The following is a 15980-nucleotide window of genomic DNA, read 5'->3' on the forward strand; positions in this document are numbered from 1 at the left end:
CATAACCAAGTGTTTGATATGACACTTGTTATGCCATTACAAATATGACACTAAAATCTTTTGATTTTCCATATCTTTTTGCATAGTAAGAAACTGATGTCAAAGATGAATTATGAAAGGTGAGACAGGGAGGCTACGTGAATCGTATCATCGTATATGAAATCTCAATAAGTAATTACAATTTTGACTAATACCGACAAAACAAGTATATACGGCCGTAAGTTTGGCCAGGCCGAATCTTATGTACCCTCCACCATGAATTGTGTAGAAACTTCTACGAAAGACTGTCATCCACAATCGAATTATTTGGGTTGTGGTATCTTAAAACTTCTTAACATCGTTTTCTATCTTTTTGTGAGTTAGTCCATACGTGGTAGAGAGGGGATCGATTTATCTGAGGGCTATATATAACTATAGACGGATATGGACCTAGTTAGGCATGGTTGTTAACGGCCATATACTACCACAATGTACCAAATTTCAACTGACTCGGATGAAATTTGGTCCTTCAAGAGGCTCCAAAACCAAATCGCGGGATCGATTTATATGGGGGCTATATATGATTATGGACTGATATGGCCCACTTTTGGCATGGCTGTTAAATATCATATACTACCATATCATCATATACTACCACCACGTACCAAATTTCAACCAGATCGGATGAATTTGGTTCTCCAAAAGGCACCGGAGGTCAAATTTGGGAATGGGGGCTATATATAATTATGGACCGATTTCGACCAATTTTTACATGGGTAATTGAGGCCATATATTAACACCACGTACCAAATTTCAACCGAATCGGATGAATTTTGCTCTTCCAAGGGGCTGCGGAGGTCAACTCTGGGGATCGGTTTATATGGGGGCTATATATATAATTCTGGACCGATGTGGACCAATTTTTGCATGGGGATTTGAGGCCATATAGTAACACCACTTACCAAATTTCAACCGAATCGGATGAATTTTGCTTTTCCAAGGGACTCCGGAGGTCAACTCTGTGGTTCGGTTTATATGGGGGCTATATATAATTCTGGACCGATGTGGACCATTTTTTGCATTGTCAGTAGAGATCATATACTAACACCCTTTACCAAATTTCAGCCGAAAAGGATGAATTTTGCTCTTCCAAGGGGCTCCGGAGGTCAACACTGGGGATCGGTTTATATGGGGGCTATATATAATTATTGACCGATGTGGACCAATTTTTGCATAGTTGTTAGAGACCATATACTTATAAGATGTACCAAATATCAGCCGGATCGGATGAAATTTGCTTCTCTTAGAGGCTCCGCAAGCCAAATCGGGGGATCGGTTTGTATGGGGGCTATTTATAATTATGGACCGATGTGGATCAATTTTTGCATGGTTGTTAGAGATCATATGCTGACACCATGTACCAAATTTCAACCGGATCGGATGAAATTTGCTTCTCTTATGTTAGAGTCTCCGCAAGCCAAATCGGGGGATCGGTTTATATGGATATATATATAATTATGGACCGATTTCGACCAATTTTTGTATTGGTATTTGAGGACATATATTAACACCACGTACCAACTTTCAACTGGATCAGATGAATTTTGGTCTTCCAAGAAGCTCCGGAGGTTAAATCTGGTTATCGGTTTATATGGGGGCTATATATAATTATTGACCGATGTGGACCAATTTTTGCATGGTCATTAGAGACCATATACTAACACCATGTACCAAATTTCAGCCTGATCGGATGCAATTTGCTTGTCTTAGAGGCTCCGCAAGCCAAATCGGGGGATCGGTTTATATGGGGGCTATATATAATTATGGACCGATGTGGACCAATTTTTGCATGGTTGTTAGAAACCTTATATCAGCACCATGTACCAAATTTCAGCCGGATCGGATGAAATTTGCTTCTCTGTTAGGCTCCGCAATCCAAATCTGGAGATCGGTTTATATGGGGGCTATATATAATTATGGACCGATGTGGACCAATTTTTGCATGGACATTCAAGACCATATACTAACACCATGTGTCAAATTTCAGCCTGATCGGATGAAATTTGCTTCTCTTAGAGGACCGGCAAGCCAAATTTGGAGGTCCGTCTATATGGGGGCTATACGTAAAAGTGGTCCGATATGGCCCATTTGCAATACGATCTGACCTACATCAATAACAACTACTTGTGCCAAGTTTCAAGTCGATAGCTTGTTTCGTTCGGAAGTTAGCGTGATTTCAACTGACGGACGGATGGACATGCTCAGATCGACTCAGAATTTCACCACGACCCAGAATATATACTTTATGGGGTCTTAGAGCAATATTTCGATGTGTCACAAATGGAATGACAAAGTTAATATACCCCCCATCCTATGGTGGAGGGTATAAAAACAATGCTTAGGTTAGGTTTGGTATAGTGGCAGACCGATAAGTCAGGCTCTCAGATAACACATGTGGTGAAAATTTCTCTGCCCGATTCTACGCTCTCATAGACAAGGGACTTCCTTCTCGTGGCCGAGTCTGAACGGTGTTTCACTTTACGGTGACACCAAGTCGATAGCTTGTTTCGTTCGGAAGTTAGCGTGATTCCAACAGATGGACGGACGGACATGCTTAGATCGACTCAGAATTTCACCACGACCCAGAATTTGTATACTTTATGGGGTCTTAGAGCAATATTTCGATGTGTTACGAACAGAATGACAAAGTTAATATACCCCAATCCAATGGTGGAGGGTATAAAAATCAATAATAATATAGAAATTTAAATTTTGTCAAACCAGCTTGTAGGCAGCAATAAGATCAAGATTTTGAACCACAACATCAAGAGACCTGTGCTCGTCTCCCAAATGCTGGAGGTATGAAAATGGGAGTTCGGTCACCTTGTATTTATGAACGAAAATTTATTCCTAAATATTTATGTAGTAAATATGGGTGGTAGACACGATTGCCACAGTTGGTAGAATTCTACCACACTGAAAAAAATATTGTTGTGAGGTTAAATTGGATAAAAACTACGGTTTGTAGAAGCACAAGAAGCAAAATAGTGAGATCGGTCTATATTGGGGCTATACCAAAACATGGACCGATACACGCTATTTCCGGCACTTCTATTTGTGGTCCTAAACTACCTCCAGGTTTCAAAATTCCGTAAAATCGAATAGAAAATTCAGTTTCTAAAAGCCCAAAAAGTAAATTCGGGAGATCGGTCTATATGGAGACTAGACCAAAACATGGACCGATACGCCCCATTTTCGACACGCTTATTTGTTATCATAAAATACCTTTAGATTTCAAAATTCAGTAAAATCGGATAGAAAATTCAGCTTCTAAAAGCCCAAGAAGATCAGTCTATATGGGGACTATACCAAAACATGGACCGATTCTCACTATTTTCGGAACAACTACACTGAAAAAAATATTGTCGTGAGGTTAAAGAGTTCATGTCTTTAAAATACGAATGCAAATTTTGCTTAGCATAGAAGACGCATTTCTCTAATATAAAGTTTTTTTTGTCCTTGTCCAAAAGTCGATAAACTTTTCAATGAAATCGTATTGTCCTTATAATTAAGTGATTTGACTTAAAAATGGGTATCATAACATGAAAGAATATATGTTTGGGCTAAGGTCAACTTGACTTAAATAATTCAGAAAAATTCTATAAATTTAATGAAATTGTCTTTAAATTTGTTGTCTTTTTGCATCTTGACTACAAAGCAAAAAATCGTTCAAATATAGGGCAAGTTTTTCAACACTTTACTTTTAAAGATATTTTTTAATTGAAAACAAGTAAGGAAAGTCTAAAGTCGGGCGGGGCCGACTATAGTATACCCTTCACCACTTTGTAAGTCCACATTTTCGATGCCATATCAAAACCGTCCAATGTGTTGGATGCTATATGAATCCATACACATATATTCTGTATATCTGAGCAGATCTGTATAGAGTTCTGCAATACTTATAGATTTTACATTTAAGTCGGCTAATGCGCTGAGGTGGAACACAATGTTAGTAAAAAATAAAAATATAGGAAACATTAAATATGAACCAATTTTGAGGCAACTTCGCAAAAGTGTATTTATGATTTATCGGTCGATAGATGTGTAATAGAGTAATAGGAAAATTTGAGTCATTTGATAAGTTTTCGACTTGGCAGTGGCGATTTGATAAGGAAAATGTGGGTATTTCGGCCAGTTTTGCCTAAATAGGAAAAACATATATATGGAATCTATATCGAAATCTGAACCGATTGCAATCAAATTTCACATGCATAGTTACTATGTTGAATCTACTCCCTGTGCAAAATTTCACGTAAATCGGATAACAAATTTGACCTCTGTGGTCATATGACGGAAAATCGGGCGAAAGATATATATGGGAGCTATATCAAAATCTGAACCGATTTCAACCAAAATAATCACGCATATGCAGAACCTTAATTGTACTGCCTGAGCAAAGTTTCAAGTTCAATTATACTTCCTCTGCAAAATTTCACGTAAATCAGAGTAGCACTTTTGCCTCTGTGGGCATATTAGTCCAAATCGGGCGAATGATATATATGGGAGCTATATCTAAATCTGAACCGACTTCAACTAAATTTCGCACAATTAACGATACTATAAAACGTACTCCTTGTGCAATATTTCAAGCAACTCAGGGCAAAACTCTGGCTTTTGAGGCCATATAAATCCAAATCGGACGAAAGATATATATGGGAGCTATATCTTAATCGGAACCGATTTTAACCAAATTAAGCACAATTAACGATACTATTAAACGTACTTGTTGTGCAAAATTTGAAGCAAATCAGGGCAAAACTCTGGCTTTTGGGGTCATATAAGTCCAAATCGGCCGAAAGATATATATGGGAGCTATATCTAAATCTGAACCGATTTAAACTAAATTTGGCACAATTAACGATACTATTAAACATACTCCTTGTACAAAATTTTAATCAAATCAGGGCAAAACTCTGGCTTTTGAAGACATATATGTCAAAATCGGACGAAAGATATATAGGGGAGCTAAATCTAAATCTGAACCGATTTCAACTAAATTTGGCACAATTAACGATACCATTAAACGTACTCGTTATGCAAAATTTGAAACAAATCAGGGCAAAACTTTCGCTTTTGGGGCCATATAAGTCCAAATCGGACGAAAATATATATGGAAGCTATATATAAATCTGAACCGATTTAGCTGATATTTGACAGTTTTTACGGAACTGACAAAATATTCAGATGTACAAAATTTGAAGAACGTCGGTTCATAAATACGTGAATTATGATCAAATCGGTGATAACTATATATGGCAGCTATATCTAAATCTGAACCGATTTTTTCCAAAATCAATAGCGATTGTCTTCTACCCGAAGAAAGACGTTATGTCAAATTTGAGGACGATCGGACTTAAACTGCGACCTGTACTTTGTGCACAAAATTACATATACAGACAGACGGACGGACGGACATCGCTAAATCGACTCAGAATTTAATTCTAAGCCGATCGGTATACAAAAATATGGGTCTATGACAATTATTTCTTGGCGTTACATACAAATGCACAAACTTATTATACCCTGTACCACAGTAGTGGTGAAGGGTATCAATAGCATAATTTCTACTGGAAGTCGAGTCTTAATTTGGAAAATAAAGTTGTCGTTAACTCGTTTTTAAAGGACTTTGATAACATATGAAGAAAACAAGTATATACAGCACTAAGTTCGGCCGGGCCGAATCTTAAATACCCACCACCATGAACCAAATATTAGGGTTTTCTTTGAAATTTCAGGAGGGCTTGAGGACTTGGGGACACTTCCCGAAGATAAATTTAAAGATTTCACCTATGAGGATTATATCAGATTCTGGATTTATAAGAACCATTTTTGTTTGAGTTTTAGAGGAATCATTAACATCTCTGGTAAGTGTGCAAGAAAATTATAAAATAACGTCTTGATTTGAAATCTTAAATGTGTAGAAGTAAAATCTGGAAATTTTACATTGAGTTTCAATCAATTTTCATGATCAGTGCGCCTTCTACACCCTCAAGAAGTGAAGTCGGTCTATATGGAGGCATTACCAAATGGACCGATAAAAACTTAATCCGATACACGTTTTTGTGAGCCTAAAATACAAGAATATTTACAATTTCAGGCAAATCAGATAAAAACTACGGTTTCTAGAAACCCAAGGAGTTAATTCGGGAGATCGTTCTTATGGGGGCTATACTAAAATATGGACCGATACTCACCGTTTTCGGCTCACCCCTTTATGACCCGAAATTACCTCTAGATTTCCAATTTCAGGCAAATAGGATAAAAACTTCGGATTCTAGAAGCCCAAGAAGTAAAATCGGGAAATCGGTCTATATGGGGCTACACCAAAATATGGACCGATACTCACCATTTTCGGCACACCTCTTTATGGTCCTAAAATATCTCTAGATTTCCAATTTCAGACAAATTGGATAAAAACTACGGTTTCTATAAGCCCAAGACCCCAAATCGGGAGGTCGTTTTATATGGGGACCATACCAAAAAAAGGACCGATACTCACAATTTTTGGCACACGTATTTGTGGTCCTCTAGATTTCCAATTTCAGGTAAATTGAATAAAAACTGCGGTTTCTATAAGCCCAAGAAGTAAAATCGGGAGATCGGTCTATATGGGGGCTATACCAAAACATGGACCGATACTCACCATTTTTGGCACACCTCTTTATGGTCATAAAATGCCTCTAGATTTCAAATTTCAGGCAAATTGGATGAAAAGTACGATTTCTATAAGCCCAAGATCCCAAATCGGGAGGTCGGTTTATATGTGGACTATATCAAAACCTTGACCGATATAGCCCATCTTCGAACTTGACCTGCCTGCAGACAAAAGACGAGTTTGTGCAAAATTTCAGCACGATTGCTTCATTATTGAAGACTATAGCGTGATTACAACAGACAAACAGACAGACGGACATCGTTATATCGTCTTAGAATTTCTCCCTGATCAAGAATATATATAAAGGGTGATTTGTTAAGAGCTTGATAACTTTTTTTTAAAAAAAAACGCATAAAATTTGCAAAATCTCATCGGTTCTTTATTTGAAACGTTAGATTGGTCCATGACATTTACTTTTTGAAGATAATTTCATTTAAATGTTGACCGCGGCTGCGTCTTAGGTGGTCCATTCGGAAAGTCCAATTTTGGGCAACTTTTTCGAGCATTTCGGCCGGAATAGCCCGAATTTCTTCGGAAATGTTGTCTTCCAAAGCTGGAATAGTTGCTGGCTTATTTCTGTAGACTTTAGACTTGACGTAGCCCCACAAAAAATAGTCTAAAGGCGTCAAATCGCATGATCTTGGTGGCCAACTTACCGGTCCATTTCTTGAGATGAATTGTTCTCCGAAGTTTTCCCTCAAAATGGCCATAGAATCGCGAGCTGTGTGGCATGTAGCGCCATCTTGTTGAAACCACATGTCAACCAAGTTCAGTTCTTCCATTTTTGGCAACAAAAAGTTTGTTAGCATCAAACGATAGCGATCGCCATTCACCGTAACGTTGCGTCCAACAGCATCTTTGAAAAAATACGGTCCAATGATTCCACCAGCGTACAAACCACACCAAACAGTGCATTTTTCGGGATGCATGGGCAGTTCTTGAACGGCTTCTGGTTGCTCTTCACTCCAAATGCGGCAATTTTGCTTATTTACGTAGCCATTCAACCAGAAATGAGTCTCATCGCTGAACAAAATTTGTCGATAAAAAAGCGGATTTTCTGCCAACTTTTCTAGGGCCCATTCACTGAAAATTCGACGTTGTGGCTCGTTAGTAAGTCTATTCATGATGAAATGTCAAAGCATACTGAGCATCTTTCTCTTTGACACCATGTCTGAAATCTCACGTGATCTGTCAAATACTAATGCATGAAAATCCTAACCTCAAAAGAATCACCCTTTACTTTATATAGTCGGAAATCGATATTTCGATGTGTTACAAACGGAATGACAAACTTATTATACCCCCGTCACCATTCTATGGTGGTGGGTATAAAAAACTGAAAAAGGGAACAATTAAAATTTGCTTCCTAAAAGCAAGAACACAAACCCCAAATTTAAAAGAGAATTCTGTCTTAAAAGAGTCCTTACCTGTATTCTCCGCTTCTATGGCTCAGAATCAATACCAACATTTTTAAAGTAAAGATAAAATCTTTGGAACCGGGCATGTTTTTTTCAGTGCAGAAATGGTAGTTTTTTATTGTATATTGTATTTTTTTTAGAAATGAAAATTTTACAAAATTGTTTATGGAAATAAAATTTAGCCAAATTTTCTATATAGAAAGACAATTTCGACATTTTTTTATTGACATAAATTTTCAAAAAAATTTTCTATATAGAAATACAATTTTGACAACATTTTCTATAGAAATAAAATTTTTGGAAAAAAAAATTTTTTTTTGTTTGACAGTTTTTTGGTAAAATTTTCTACGAATTTGGCAACGAGTCTGAAATGAATTTGCAATTGTAGAAAAATATCCTAGTCTAAGTGAGTAAAATTAAAAAAACGGAGCTTGGCCCCCGAAATAAAATCCTGTGTCCGTTTCTAGTTCAAATATTCCATCTGCACCCTTTCCAATACCGTGGAATAAAGAGCAGCATAGTCTTCTTTTCTAAATGTTGACGAACCACTGGATTTCGTTTGTAAAAATGTAGAAATTTGGTATTAATTTATTATGTCAAACCGATTTCAGAAAAATCACCAAAGGGTATCATACAGTCGTCTTCGCCTGACTCTGGCTTTTCCCATTTATTTTATTAATTCTATTTAATTTGTATGAAATAAAAATTCAATGTAGACGCTTTTAAAGAATATGTAAATAATGACATTTTAACCAAATATGGTTAACGAATAAAACCAGTTTAATGAAGTGCAATAATCGTAATAATGGTTGACACCATAAATTACACAGACATGCAACTGGAGTTTGTTAAAATGAAAATACGGTTTTTATCGGAAGATCTTGTTCGCATTAAATAATAGTGGAAAACCCACAAAAAATAATAATATACTCTATTGAAAAATCAAATTAAATTCTTTTGAAGAAAAAAATCTATTGAAATTTAACAAGGACGAATAATATAGGGGAAACTGTATAACCTTTGTTTCTTCCCCAAAAAAAAAAGATAAAACAAAATCTTTCACATATATTTTTTATAATTATATTAATAAAAATTATTGCCATATAATTAATAATATTTTTATTATTCTATTTTTATTACAGCTCACATAAAACAAAAAACCTATCGACTGCAACACAACCAAGCAAACTGTTCTCAAGTGAATGAAAATATTGTCATAATAAATTAAAAAAAATTGAAGAAAAAAAATCCAATAAAAATCTGATGAACAACTGTAACACCAAAGAGACATTGAAAGCCAAAGTCAATCAATGTGCAAAAAATATTAAAATACATTTAGTTATCAACAATTTTAATTAACGCATATAATAATAAACCTATAATTAACTTGCAGCAAACAAAAATCAACAAAAAAGTGAAACTGATTGAAATTCACTCGTAATTCAAAAAAATCTAAAGGTAATTCTACAGTTTTTTAATATCATAAATTATATCGATGGATATTTAATAAAAAGCAATTATTATAACTAACTAAATAATAGGTGATTTTTATACGATAATAATATTAAAAGAATCTGTTCATAAATTTTATAAGAATATCTAATAAATTAAATTAAAAAATATTTTATATCGTTTCCGATAAATAATAGAATTCAATTAAAAATCGTAGAAAAATACAAAATTTATTGGTAATGTACGAATATCACAGAATTTTTTAACTTACCTCCAAAACCCTGAATTATCATCAAACCTATTATTAAGCCTTTAGAACTGATATAAATTTGGGGCAACGGCGTTTGAAATGGTAGACATCCGTCATATGACAACCACGGTTGCCACTCGAGCCTAAAATAATCTACCACAAGTTAGAGAAAATTTTACCAAAAAACTACCAAACAAAAAATTTTATTTTATCAAGTTTTTGTCGAAATTTTATTTCTTAAGAAATTTTTTTTCAAAATTTTATTTCTATAAAAAATTTTGTCAATATTTCATTTCTTTAGAAAATATTAAAATTTTATTTCTATAGAAAATTTTGTCAAAATTTTATTTCTATATAAATTTTTTTCAAAATTTTATTTATATAATTTTCTTTCATTATATTTCATGTTAGCCTGATACCGAAATAGGCAATTAACGTCCAAATGTATTATATCTAATTTTACAATTATTAATCGAGCTTAATGGACAGATTTAGATTAAGGAACATGATTAATAGAGTCATTGAAAAGAAAACGCCAGATCTAATCTATACACGCCTGGACTGTACATGTTTCGATTCGAGCGAATGAATCTTTCCACAGCCTTTAGTATAGATCTGGCTGGGAGAGATAACTAAATTTTGGGCTCTTTTTGCTAACTCCTTATGGAGAAAACATTTGGGAATTTTCCTCTTACAAATTGAATCATTTTTTCTCCCACTGTACATCATCTTTTTCGTATTACTACAAGTCCCTTAATCATATTTTTATTTCGTTTTGTTACACAGTAATGCAACAACACGAAATTTATTTTTAGAAAGCTACTTTGTTTGAATTCACCTAAGTGGCGAACAATTTTTTTTTATCAAAATTTTATTTTTATAGAAAATTTTTCAAAATTTTATTTCTATAGAAAATTTTGTCAAAATTTTATTTCTATAGAAAATATTGTCAACATTTTATTTTTTAACTCATTTCTATAGAAAATTTGGTCAAAATTTTATTTCTATAGAAAATTTTATCAAAATTTTGTCTCTATAGAAAATTTTGTCAAAATTGTATCTCTGTAGAAAATTTTTTCAAAATTTTATTCCATAGAAAATTTTGTCAAAATGTTATTTCTATAGAAAATTTTGTCAAAGTTTTATTTCTATAGAAAATTTTGTCAAAATTTTATTTTTTATCTCATTTCTATAGAAAATTTTGTCAGAATTTTACTTCTATAGAAAATTTTGCCAAAATTTTATTTCTATAAATTTTTTTTTCAAAATTTTATTTCTTTAGATAGTTTTTTTCTACATTTTATTTCTGTAGAAAATTTTGTCAAAATTGTATTTCTATATAAAATACTTTTAAAATTTTATTTCTATATAAACTAATTTCAACATTTTATTTCTATCAATGTTATTTCTATAGAAAATTTTGTCAAAATATTATTTCTAAAGAAAATTTTGTAAAAATTTTATTTCTATAGAAAATTTTGTCAAAAATTTATATCTATAGAAAATTTTGTCAAAATTTTATTTCTATAAAAAATTTTGTCAAAATTTTATTTCTGTAGAAAATTTAGTCAAAATTGTATTTCTTTATAAAGTTTTTTTTTTTTTTTAAATTTTATCTCTATAGAAAATTTTGTCTAAATTTGATTTCTATAAAAAATTTTGTTAAAATTTCATTTCTATCGAATATTTTGTCAAAATTTTATTTCTATATAAATTTTTTTTTTAAATTTTATCTCTATCGATAATTTTGTCAAAATTTTATTTCTATAAAAAATTTTGTCAAAATTTTATTTCTGTAAAAAATTTTGTCAAAATTTCATTTCTATAGAAAAGTTTATTTCTATAGACATTTTTTCAAAATTTTATTCCAAAGAAAATTTTGTCAAAATTTTATTTCTATAGAAAATTTTGTCAACATTTAATTTTTATCTCATTTCTATAGAAAATTTTGTCAAAATTTTATTTCTATAAAAAATTTTATTTTTTTAGATAGTTTTTTCTACATTTTATTTCTGTATAAAATTTTGTCAAAATTGTATTTCTATATAAAATGTTTTTAAAATTTTATTTCTATAGAACATTTTGTCAAAATGTTATTTCTATAGAAAATTTTGTCAAAATGTTATTTCTAAAGAAAATTTTGTCAAAATTTATTTCTATAGAAAATTTTGTCAAAATTTTTTTTCTATAAAGGGTGATACGGTCAAAGTTTGGTCAAGGGAAAACGCGTGTAAATCGGTGAAATCGTTTATTCAAAAAATCAAATTAAATTTCTTTTTCAAGTTCAAGTAGTTTAAAATTCAGGAAAAGTATTCAGTTAGGCTTTCGCTTTTCCAAATCCGAATTGCCGGGCCTCACGCTTGACACCTGCCATCAGATTTTGTACAGCCACCTTGTCCACCTTGTCCACCTTCTTCGCCGCAGAAAGCCAGTTTGCCTTGAACTGCTGATCGTCCTTAGCAGTTTTCTTGGTCTTCTTTAGGTTCCGCTTGACAATAGCCCAGTACTTCTCAATTGGGCGGAGCTCTGGCGTGTTGGGAGGGTTCTTGTCCTTAGGAACCCCCTGCACGTTGTTGGCGGCGTACCACTCCATGGCCTTTTCCCCGTAATGGCAAGATGCCAAATCCGGCCAAAACTGTACGGAACAACCGTGTTTCTTCAGGAAAGGCAGCAGGCGTTTATTCAAGCACTCTTTCACGTAAATTTCTTGGTTGACAGTCCCGGAAGCTATGAAAATGCTGCTTTTCAAGCCACAGGTACAGATGGCTTGCCAAACCAGATATTTCTTTGCGAACTTTGACAGTTTTATGTGTTTGAAAATATCTGCTACATTTCCCCTTCCTTTTGCCGTATAAAACTCCTGTCCCGGAAGCGGCTTGTAGTCGGCTTTGACGTAGGTTTCGTCGTCCATTAATACGCAGCCAAACTTCGTCAGCATCGTCGTGTACAGCCTCCGGGATCGCGCTTTGGCCGTCGTATTTTGTTTATCATCGCGATTTGAAGTCACTACCTTCTTGTAATAGTCGATAGTCCGACTCGTTTTTTGGCTCGATGCACGGTTGTAGACGATACACCCAGCTTATTCGCGGCATCTCAGAGAGAGAGAGAGGTTAGGGTTTCGCTTGAAACTAGCGGCAACTCTCTTTGTCGTCTCAGCGGCTTCCGGTTTTCGATTTCCCCCCCATCCAGACTTCCTGGCTGTCGACAAACGTTCCCCAAACACTTTAATTACATTTGTAACGGTTGATTTGGCAACTTTTAGCGATGTTGCCAGCTTTGCGTGCGAGTAGCTCGGATTTTCGCGATGCGCGAGCAAAATTTTGATACGCTGCTCTTCTTGCTTGGACGGCATTTTGACAACTGAAGAGTGAATTCCAAAATCAAAATAGGAGCAACATTCTACACACACACACCTTCAAAATGAGGGGTGTTCAGGTTTTTTAAGTGCAAAATTGAAAGAAATACGTCAAGTTTATATTGACCAAATTTTGACCGTATCACCCTTTACACAATTTTGTCAAAGTTTTATATCTAAAGAAAATTTTTTCAAAATTTTATATCTATAGAAAATTTTGGCAAAATTTTATTTCTATAAAAAATTTTGTCAAAATTTTATTTTTATAAAAAATTTTGTCAAAATTTTATTTCTGTAGAAAATTTTGTATACATTTTATTTCTATAGAAAATGTTGTCAAAATTGTATTTCTATTGAAAGTTTTGTCAGAAGTTTATTTCTTTCGAAAATTTTGTGAAAAGTGCATTTCTGTAGAAAATGTTGTCAAAATTTTATTTCTATTGAGAGTTTATTTTTTAAGAATATTTTGTCAAATTTGCATTTCTATAGAAAATGTTATTTCTATAGAAAATTTTATTTCTATAGAAAATTTTGTCAAAATTTTATTTCTATACACAATGTTATCGAAATTTTATTTCTATAGAAAATTTGTTAAGTACCTCTTAGTTGGAGAGGTATAATTTGCCAAATCTACCAAAACATTCAACCACTCTACCAGACAGTAAACAATCTACCATTTGTGGTAGAATTCTACCAACTGTGGCACCTAACACCAAAAAAGTTTTTCAGCGGTGGATTATCTCCTCTCAGTAATGCTGTTGACATTTATGAGTGCTTCAAAGCAAGCACCGGAATACGGAAAGCCCTTCGGATTCGCCTATGAAAAAGGCGGTCCCTTGTCACTGAGCTAAACATCGAATCGGGCATCACTCAATGAAGTGATGTAATACCACCAAGGTGATATCACAATGCACTATGGTCTGGAGGCCCCAATTTTTTGGCCAAAAATCATAGCGCTTAAGCGGTTATTATGATCACTCAAAAATATTCTAGACATTGATTCAAAAGGACAAAACCTTTAACACTAATCCATTTTTGGAGCCGCCTGTCCCAATACAGGATATGAGACAGCGTGTCAAAATATACTACTTTCATAGTTTTTATACCCACGTTTGTCATTCCGTGTGTGACACATCGAAATATTGATTTCCGACTATATACAGTATATGTATTCTTGATCAAATAGAAATTCTAGGATATAACCATTCTGTGTGTCTGCCTGACTGTTGTAATCATGCTACAGCCTTCAATAATGGTGCTATCGCCTTGAAATGTGGCACAGATACGTTTTTTGTCAGCAGGCAGGTCAAGTTCAAAGTTAGGCTATATTAGTCCAGGTTTTAATATAGCCCCTATATAAACCCACTCCCGATTTGGGATCGTGGGTTTCTAGAAACCGTAATTTTTATCCGATTTGCTTGAAAAGTAAACTATAACCTACACCCAAAGAAAAAATACTTTCCTTCGGAAAGAAATTTTAGACAAATGAAATTCCCCTTTCTTATAAAGTATTTTCTTTTAGATCAAATCAACCCGAATTTATGATAAGCGGGGTAAGGATTATTTCTAAACTTTTTGATTAGCTTTTAAAGAGATTTTTTTTTAGCATCAAAGGAAAACTTTGCTTATTTAAAATTTCGTTCCTCAGAAAAGAAAATTCTTTTTTCAGATTAAGCAAAATAAGCATTAAAGAATATCTTTATTTCTGAATGCAATAGATCAAGCATTCAGAAATAAAGATATTCGTAATGGAATTTAAGAAGGAAGGAAGACCTGAACACCCCTCATTTTGAAGGTGTGTGTGGATTTTGGAATTCACTCTTCAGTTGTCAAAATGCTGTCCAAGCAAGAAGAGCAGCGTATCAAAAAGTTGCTCGCGCATCGCGAAAATCCGAGCTACTCGCACGCAAAGCTGGCAAAATCGCTAAAAGTTGCCAAATCAACCGTTACAAATGTAATTAACGTGTTTGGGGAACGTTTGTCGACAGCCAGGAAGTCTGGATCGGGGGGAAATCGAAAACCGGAAGCCGCTGAGACGACAAAGAGAGTTGCCGGTAGTTTCAAGCGAAACCCTAACCTCTCTCTCCGAGATGCCGCAAATAAGCTGGGTGTATCGTCTACAACCGTGCATCGAGCCAAAAACGAGCCGGACTATCGACTTACAAGAAGGTAGTGACTCCAAATCGCGATGATAAACAAAATACGACGGCCAAAGCGCGATCCCGGAGGCTGTACACAACGATGCTGACGAAGTTTGACTGCGTGGTAATGGACGACGAAACCTATGTCAAAGCCGACTACAAGCAGCTTCCGAGACAGGAGTTTTATACGGCAAAAGGAAGAGGAAAGGTAGCAGATATTTTCAAGCACATAAAACTGTCAAAGTTCGCAAAGAAATATCTGGTTTGGCAAGCCATCTGTACCTGTGGCTTGAAAAGCAGCATTTTCATAGCTTCCGGAACTGTCAACCAAGAAATTTACGTGAAAGAGTGTTTGAATAAACGTCTGCTGCCTTTCCTGAAGAAACAAGGTTGTTCCGTACTGTTTTGGCCGGATTTGGCATCTTGCCATTACGGTAAAAAGGCCATGGAGTGGTACGCCGCGAACAACGTGCAGGTGGTTCTCAAGGACAAGAACCCTCCCAACACGCCAGAACTCCGCCCAATTGAGAAATATTGGGCTATTGTCCAGCGGAACCTAAAGAAGACCAAAAAACCTGCTAAGGACGAGCAGCAGTTCAAGGCAAACTGGCTTTCTGCGGCGAAGAAGGTGGACAAGGTGGCTGTACAAAATCTGATGGCAGGTGTCAAG

The 15980-nt window shown here is 34.5% G+C and overlaps 1 protein-coding gene across 2 annotated transcripts in view; it reads left to right on the forward strand.

The window, feature by feature from the left end:
* Oamb (Octopamine receptor in mushroom bodies) overlaps positions 1-15980 on the forward strand; it is a 501549-nt gene that overhangs the window by 24875 nt on the left and 460694 nt on the right. For both annotated transcript variants that reach the window (XM_075292480.1, XM_075292479.1), the window contains exon 2: positions 9255-9570. The gene's annotated coding sequence lies outside the window, so the exon portion shown is untranslated. The remainder of the gene's footprint in view (positions 1-9254; positions 9571-15980) is intronic.

The sequence above is a fragment of the Haematobia irritans genome, chromosome 1 (assembly GCF_050003625.1).
Source record: "Haematobia irritans isolate KBUSLIRL chromosome 1, ASM5000362v1, whole genome shotgun sequence".
Lineage (NCBI taxonomy): Eukaryota > Metazoa > Arthropoda > Insecta > Diptera > Muscidae > Haematobia > Haematobia irritans.